Below are 9,201 nucleotides of genomic sequence, written 5' to 3' on the forward strand. Positions count from 1 at the left end.
GCTTCTATTTCTCTGTTTTGAGTTTCAGCTCTTGGATCACCTGAGTTCTCTTACCAGCCTTCTGAGTGTGAGCAATTTAATTTGTTGATTTAGTATTTTTCCCTGCACTTCATGTTTTGATCTGTTTCTTTGGCAGCATTTGTGTCCAGTTATACAACAAACGTGACATTAATGAGGCAAAAAAGTTTTTTTGTGAAGTCAATGACCAAGTGAATACCTGTTTAGGATGTCACAAAATTCCCTGAAGGTGTTTTTGATGTATCACATTCACAAGAATATGAGGTCACCGTGACCTTGACATTTTACATCAGTTAATTTCTGAGTCCAACTGAAGCTTCGTACAGAATTTGACACGTGTTCATAAAAATGGGGCAGACAAACAACCTGAAAACCTCTGTCGTAAATTCAGCTAATGGAACTTTCTAACATGGTTATATACCATGATGGCATGCTACCATCTTAGGTTACTTTATTCTGAATTTTCAGGCTTTGTAAGTGCTATTTCATATGTTTGGGTTATTTCTCCCCCTCCATAGAATGATCTTTGACCTATGGGATAGTATCTGACCTGCTAAGGGAGGGGCAAAGATCTAGTGGGTGACTTCAACTTAAGTTACTAAAAAACATGTCCAAATTTAGGCATAGACCCTGTGCTACATCATTTTATCTATAGTATTGTTGGAAACACCTCCTCTTTAAAAGGTCTTGCCTTGCAGAGGCAAGGCAGATTTTCACTATTTTGCTTCTGTGATTTCTCCGGGCATACCATGGAGCCTGTCTGACCTGTAATACTCTTGTGTAATAAATATTATACCTGTAAGTACTGGGAACTCTGAGAATTCATTCAACACCGACATCGACGAGACTCTGCTGCCTAAAAGATACAACACCTCCACCTAGGTTTTTCTGCATCAAAGGAAAAATACACATTAAACATTACAGCAACATGTCTTTCAGTGTGGTCATTTCTGGCTGAATATGTCTGTCAGGTCATGGTCAAGACCTGTCAGACTGTCCTGAAGAGAAAAGTAATGAGTTAAATATTAAGAACAAGCTAGATTGGGGGGTTGTTCTCCAGAGGCTGGTGAAGTATTTTCATAAATCAAGTGCCACAATTTACACAGAGGGGCCAATGATATATCAAACATCTATGTCCAATTCCTTATTCAGGAGGATGCACATTTAAAGATTCAGTGTGAAGAATTTGGTGAGATGTAGTGGTGCAGTTGCATATTGTAGCTGAGTTCCCCTCACAGCTCGCTCCCCTTCCAGACCCGCTCCTGATGTAATTATTAGGTATTCAAATATAAGGGGCTCATTTAAGAGGGTAAGAAGTCCAACATATTATTTCAGATTATTTCATATTCATTTTCTGCCAATCGATCCCTTTCACCAAAATCGTACACACTGAACCTTTTGATTCATTCCATGTTTACTTTGAGCTCTATAGCTTTGAACACACACCATTAAATATAGTTAGAATTTTTTTTTATCGTTCAAGCACATTGTGTTCTTCCAAAAAACCTGGAAAATAAAAAGTTATTAGTTCATTTAGACAACTGAGAGGACCTTACCTCATGGAACAGACAGCTGAACTGGGTGAGTTGTGTGATGCAACAATATGATCGATATTTAAATTCCCATATATTAGTTTTCACTATACCTGACATTCATGGTCTCAATAGCTACACTTTCTGATATCTCTGTCCCAGCTACTATAATGGGGGAAGGTTCCTGATACTCACAGAGGAATCATGGCTCCTCCTTGGAGTTCACATCATGGACCATAGAAAGAATTCAGATAATTAGTGTGGGTCCAGGATTTTTTCACTTTGTTTAAGATTGCGAGATGAGAGTGTTTGATAAAATTTTTGATGATTTTTCAGGAAATAATTTATGTATCTTGACTGAAAAAGAAATCAAGCATGATTGGTGCAACTTGGTTGAATTTTAAGTTGTTGGGCCTTGGTGGAGTTATGCACTTTACTCAGTGACATTGTAGTTTGATTATAGGGCCTAAAATTCCAATTAAACTTATGTTTCAAAGCTGTTTTCTGTCTGCAAACATCCACAGTGAGCAAGAAGGGAATCAGACATTTGTTGGTGGTTAAATCCATGAGTGCATCTGCAGGGCTGTTTACTCCCTTTGTCTGTGTCTCTGTTTGTCATTTTTAGATATTCTCTTGTCTCAAACTCTGAGGCTGTGTTAGAGCTGTGCTGAACCGGGATGGAGGAGAACAACATGTTCCTCTGAACTACCCCCTGACCCCATCCATCCTGAGACTGAGACAGACTCCTGCAGTACACCAGCCAATCAACTGCTCAGTTACACTTTCTGAAAAAGTGAAAGTACAATTAATTAAATACCCTGAAATCAATGAATTTATTTGTAATTGTAAAAGATACTTCCTGTAAGTGGCTAAACTGAAAAAAATAACTCATTGGGCGAAGTCAATTCAATTGTAGCTCCAACTCAATTTAATAAAATCCCTGCAAGATAATTTCCTCTCATTAGTTGAGCTAATTTCTCTCACAAAAGCTAAAATATCATTCTTACATTAACAAGTTGATTGGTTAAGTTGATTTACACAAAACCAACTTATATTTTTTAAAGGCAGCTAAGGCAGCTAAGTTAAATAGATTTTAGTGAGTCCAACACAAAATTTATATAATTAGAAATTAATAAGGTAATATTGCTTTTCATCTGATCCCCGTTCAGACGCATGAGACAAACCTCGTTTTAGGTTTATTTTTATTTTTAAATGCTCAGAAACTGGCATAGTAAAAAACAACCAACACTGAAACTTTTTCAAAAACATATATTTTTATGCTTATTATATATTAACTTTTACTTGAATACACTTTTCTGTAATGCTAAACCTTTTGACGTGTACTGGAAGCAAATGTTAATCTTATCAGCTCTGTGGCAGAGTGACTTGCAGCATTAAGAGGCCAAGGAAACGACAGTTTTCTCCTAATATTCAAAATTACTTCCATACAGCCATAAAAAGCCAATTTATCTTTATTTGCATCTAGCAATATTGATCACAGTTATATGGAAATAGCTATTCAGCAGTTTGAGTCTCATGCCCAGCTGTGTAGCTGGTGAAAAACAAATGTCTATCAATCGCCCAGTCCCAAAAACAACAAGGCAATCAACTTCTTGGTCTGTAAATGAAAAACAGAATCCGGTTTTAACTTATTATAACTGATTTAAGCAATAATTTAAATGTAGCTTCTAATCTGTAATAGAGTGAATGTCCACATTAAGAGGTCATTCACAACCAAAGAAAACTACATTAAAATCGTGTTTATGTCCATTTGGCCTGAGTTGAGAGTCATGAAGGTGACAAGGCAGCAGTACACAAGAGGTGTAGAGCAGAGTCAAAGTCACATAGATGGAAAGAGGAAGTTATGTGGACAGAATTTCCATATGCTAACAGACTTCTCCCAGCTCATGGAAATCCAGTCTTTAAAAGTGTGAGAACCAGGAAAACATCACTGAGGTCACAGATCTTTGTCGGCTGTGTTTCCCGGTCATGCAAACAACTTTATTTTCAGCTACTGTATTTTTGCATTGAGCTTGTGCCAATTCAAATTCATTTCTGATAAACACGAAGTGTACTTGAGGTTGTCTGGAAAGCTCCGATCAAGGGCATTAATGATCCCAAACAGCATGATGAACATCAACAACACCCTTCCTAAGTTCTCCATGACTTTGATGCCTTCAATCACGATTCCCACGTCCTCTGGCTCCACATCTCCATCTCTTCGGACAGTTTATGTCCCCATGATTGCGAGTGCAATGTCCCTTTCTGCACCCTGAGTGGCGGAGGCCTAACCAACCCAAATACAAGACACTTTATAAGTACAATGCTGAACAACACAATAGAAAATTACAAACAAAAATATAAAGTAGAATTGTTACATGAACTGCAGTTTCATAGAAAGAAGTTCATCAGTTGTCGGGTCAAAATCTATGGAAGCCCATTTCAACGTGATGAAGAAAATAAAAATTCTTTATCTCATTATTATTATATTATTATCTCATTATATATTGCCTATATGAGCTCATAATTCCTATAAATAGGACACATTTTGGCTGCTAAAAATGCCTGTGGCTTAAAACTAAAGACCAGTGGTAACAGACCTGGGCAAGTCACAACTGTAACTCACTTAAACCTTTAGTGAGTTACAGTCGCTGTCACTCTGTAGCGAGGAAAAGGCGGACATTGCCAGCTAGCTAGCCAGATTGCCCGCCAATTCCGATTTGACTAAAAACTGAGCAAAAGTTGCCTGGATAAGTATTGACGGCTGTTGCGCATATTTCGGTCAATATTACAGAATGCACATTATTTGACAGCAAGAAACATTAAATATATTTACTCACCAAGGTTTGTTCTTCCACCTGCAGCAGTGACTCTGGCTTGCAGCTTGAAGCAGACTGAGAAAATGCCCACCAAAAAAAATCGGGAGAATCAACCACTAGGGACGGTCCCCCAATTAAACTCAATTATTTTGCGTTAATATATTAAGATGCATTTATTAGTCCCAAACACATGCACAGACATGCAAAGGCACACTCATGCAGGTAGGGAAATTTAACTTCTGCTTTTGACCCATCTGGTGCAGGACACACAGAGCAGTGAGCGACCATGTATGAGTAAAACAATTTAAATATTTTGTGTTACATCTGTAAAATATTTATGTACACTACTTAAATGGATATATATATATTAACAAAGCAAACAATATTTAAATGTGTCACCTCTATGAAGGGCTTGAATAATTCTTTTGAGTGTATAGGAATAAAATTAAATAAATAAGTAATAATATATTAGAGGATCAAACATCATATAAGACAAACACAACCCTTCTGACTTAATATTTACTTGTGTATTTGCAGTTCATACTCAAACACGCAAACAAAAGCTTGTGTGCAAAAACCCTGTGTCAGGGTTTTTGGACTGCTGTACCCTTAATGACCATGTGGGAACCTCAGTGTTCCTGTTTTCCCCGTCACGTGTGTGTTGACTTGATTGTTTCATTGAGTTCACCTGTACCTTATTTGCTAGCCTTTATAAGCCACCTGATCTTCTTTGTGTTTGCCGAGTCTTGAAATTGACACCCTTGAGTTAATTTACGAGAGTTGCTCAGAGAACCGCTGCTTTAAGATACTATACCTGTGTTGAACCTTTTTTGTTCTTGAGATCTTTTTGTTACATGTTTTTGGACGTCCTTAGTTTACTCTGTTAAATTGCCCAGACTGTGTTTTTAGTTGTCTGGAGGTATTTTGAGTTGCTGTTCAAACCGTGTGGATCCTCTGCTTGACCCAAGTAAAGAAACCTTTTTTGATTCCCTACAAACAGGTCGTCTGTCTTTGTCTCTGCATCTGAGTCATCACCCCCCGAGCTCAGTGGTAGGCAATCCGCTTACCACACGGGAAACCCAGGTTCAAATCCCGACTGATCCTTTCATCCTGGTCATCAGGGCCTGGAAGCTCTCGGATGGAGAACAGGCTCGAGCCTGCAGCCTGCACTGGGCCTCCAACGTGCTACTGTAACATCTGTAAGAGATGCTCCTTCCCCACGAGGCTTCAGGAAAGGTAAGAGAGAGAGGGAGGGGTTAACAGTTCTACCAACTTATCTTTTTTAAAGGCAGCTAAAGTGAAATATCTACCTAGATGATGTTAAATAGATTTTAGTTAGTCCAACGGAAAATTACATGATTGGAAATAATAAGGTAATAATGCTTTTCATGTGTTCCCCAATTTAGACGCATGATACAAACCTCGTCTGAGTTTATTTTTATTTTAAAATGCTCAGAATCTGGCATAGTGAAATCAATCAACATAGAAAACTTTTTTGTTTGTTTTACATACAACAAATGTCAAGAAACTAACTGATCAGGAAATAAAAGCAACACAATCCTGACAGTAATCCTGATTTCAACAGTAATACAAATGCATGTATATGTTTATACTTATAATATATTCACTTTTACTCTAATAAACTTTTCTTTAATGCTAAACCTTTTGAATATCACTGGAAGCAAATGGTAATCTTAACAGCTCTGTGGCAGAGTGACTTGTAGCATTAAGAGGCCAAGAAAACTACAGTGTTCTCCTAATATTCAACATGACATCCATACAGCCATAAAGAAGCCAATTTACATAGAAATGTCTCCCCTTGGGTCCATGCATCTAGCATTATTGATCACAATTGTTCAGAAATAGCCTTTCACCAGTTTGACTCTCATGCCCAACTCTGTAGCTGGTTAAAAATAAATGCCTAGCAATCCCCAAGTCCCAAAAACAAAAAGGCAATAAACTTGTTGGTCTGTAAATGAAAGCATCTACATTGTAATGTCCATTTGGCCTGAGTTGAGTCATGAAGGTGACAAGGCAGCAGTACACAAGAGGTGTATAGCAGAGTCAAAGTCACATACAGTGCCTTGCATAAGTATTCACCCCCCTTGGACTTTTTCCCATTATGTACTGTTACTAACTGGAATTCAAATAGACTTAAATAAACTTTTTCCCGTTTGATCAACAAAACATGCATAGTACTTTGGAGGTGCAAAATAAATTTTATTGTGACACAAACAATAATGAGAACAAAAAAGTTGACATCTGTTGGGTGCATAAGTATTCACCCCCCTGTGTCAATACTTGGTAGACCCCCTTTCGCTGCAATTACAGCTGCAAGTCTTTTGGGGTATGTCTCTACCAGCTTTGCACATCTAGAGATGGAAAGGTTTGTCCATTCTTCTTGGCAAAAAAGATGAAGCTCAGTCAGATTGGATGGAGACCGTCTGTGAACCGCAATCTTCAAGTCTTGCCATAGATTCTCTATTGGATTGAGGTCTGGGCTTTGACTGGGCCATTTTAAGACATTAACATTCTTTAATCCAAACCATTCCTTTGTAGCTCTGGCTGTATGTTTAGGGTCATTGTCCTGCTGGAAGATGAACCTCCGCCCCAGTCTCAAGTCTTTTGCAGACTGCATCAGATTTTTTTCAAGGATTTCCCTGTATTTGGCTCCATCCATCTTTCCCTCTATTCTGACCAGTTTCCCTGTACCTGCTGAAGAGAAGCATCCCCACAGCATGATGCTACCACCACCATGTTTCACTGTTGGGATGGTGTGCTCAGGGTGATGGGCAGTGTTGGGTTTTCGCCACACATAGCGTTTTGCATTGAGGCCAAAAAGTTCAATTGTGGTCTCATCTGACCAGAGCACCTTCTTCCACATGTTTGCTGTGTCTCCCACATGGCTTCTGGCAAACTCCAAACGGGATTTTTTATGGATCCCTTTCAACAATGGCTTTCTTCTTGCCACTCTTCCATAAAGGCCAGATTTGTGGAGTAGACGACTAATAGTTGTCCTGTGGACAGATTCTCCCACCTCAGCTGTGGATCTCTGCAACTCCTCCAGAGTAACCATGGGCCTCCTGGTTGCTTCTCTGATTAATTTTCTCCTTGTCCGACTCTTCAGTTTGGGTGGACGGCCTCCTCTTGGTAGGTTTGCGGTTGTGCCATATTCTTTCCATTTTCTTATGATAGATTTTATGGTGCTCAGAGAGATGTTCAAAGCTCTGGATATTTTTTTATAACCTAACCCTGCTTCATATTTCTCCACAACTTTATCCCTGACCTGTTTGGTGAGCTCCTTGGTCTTCATGATGCTGTTTGTTCAGTAATGATCTCCAACAAACTCTGAGTCCGTCACAGAACAGGTGTATTTATACTGAGATTAAATTGCAGACAGGTGGACCCTATTTACTAATTATGTGACTTGCAAATGTGACTTGTGAATGCAATTGGTCGCACCAGATCTTTGTTAGGGGTTTCACAGTAAAGGGGGTGAATACATATGCACTCAACACTTTTCAGATTTTTATTTGTAAATAATTGTGAAATCCATGTAATATTTCCCCCCACTTCCAAATGATGCACTATTTTGTGTTGGTCCATTACATAAACTCACGATAAAATAAATTTTAATCTGTGGTTATACCATGACAAAATGTAGAAAAGTCCAAAGGGGGTGAATACTTATGCAAGGCACTGTAGATGGAAAGGGGAAGTTATGTGGACAAAATTTCCATATTATAACAGACTTCTCCCAGCTCATGGAAATCCAGTCTTTAAAAATATCATACCCAGGAAAAACATCACTGAGGTCACAGAACTCTGTCGGCTGTGTTTCCTGCTCATGCAAACAACTTTATTTTCAGCTGCTGTATCTTTGCATTGAGCTTGTGCCAATTCAAATTCATTTCTGAATAAACTCGAAAGTGTACACATGAGGTTGTCTGGAAAACTCCGATCAAGGGCATTAATGATCCCAAACAGCATGATGAACCTCATTATCACCCTTCCTAGGTTGTCCATGACTCTGATGCCTTCAATCATGATTCCCACGTCCTCTGGCTCCACATCTCCGTGGCTTCGGACAGTGTATGTCCCCATGATTGTAAGTGCAATGTCCCTCTCTGCACCCTCAGTGGTGGAGGCTTAAACAACCCAAATACAAAACACTTTTTAATTACAATGCTGAACAACGGTGGCGACATTGTGCGGACATTATGCTTCCGGTGTGAGTTCATAATTCCTATACATACAACACATTGTGGCTGCTAAAAAATTCCTGTGGCTTAGGACTAAAGACTAGTAGTGGTTACAGACCTGGGCAAGTCACCACTGTAACTCATTTAAACCTTTAGTGAGTTACAGTCACTCTGTAGCGAGGAAAAGGCGGACATTACCAGCTTGCTAACCAGATTGCCCCCCAATTCCGATTTGACAAAAAAACGAGCAAAAGTTGCCTGGATTAAGTTTTGATGGCTGATACGCATATTTCGGTCAATATTACGGAATGCACATTATTTGACAGCAGGAAACATTGAATATATTTACTCACCAAGGTTTGGTCTTCCACCTGCAGCAGTGACTCTGGCTTGCAGCTCAAAGCAGAATGAGAAAATGCCCGCCAAAGAAAATCGGAGAATCAACCACCAGGGGCGGTCCCCCAATTAAAATCATTGATTTTGCGTTCATGAATGTGATAAGTGAAACAATTGAAATATGTTGTTTTACTTCTGTAAAATATGTATGCACACTATTTCAATGGATATATATTAATTAATCAAACAATATTTAAATGTGTCACCTCTTAGAAGGGATTGAATAATTCTTCA

The sequence above is a fragment of the Pleuronectes platessa genome, chromosome 23 (genome assembly GCF_947347685.1).
Source record: "Pleuronectes platessa chromosome 23, fPlePla1.1, whole genome shotgun sequence".
NCBI lineage: Eukaryota > Metazoa > Chordata > Actinopteri > Pleuronectiformes > Pleuronectidae > Pleuronectes > Pleuronectes platessa.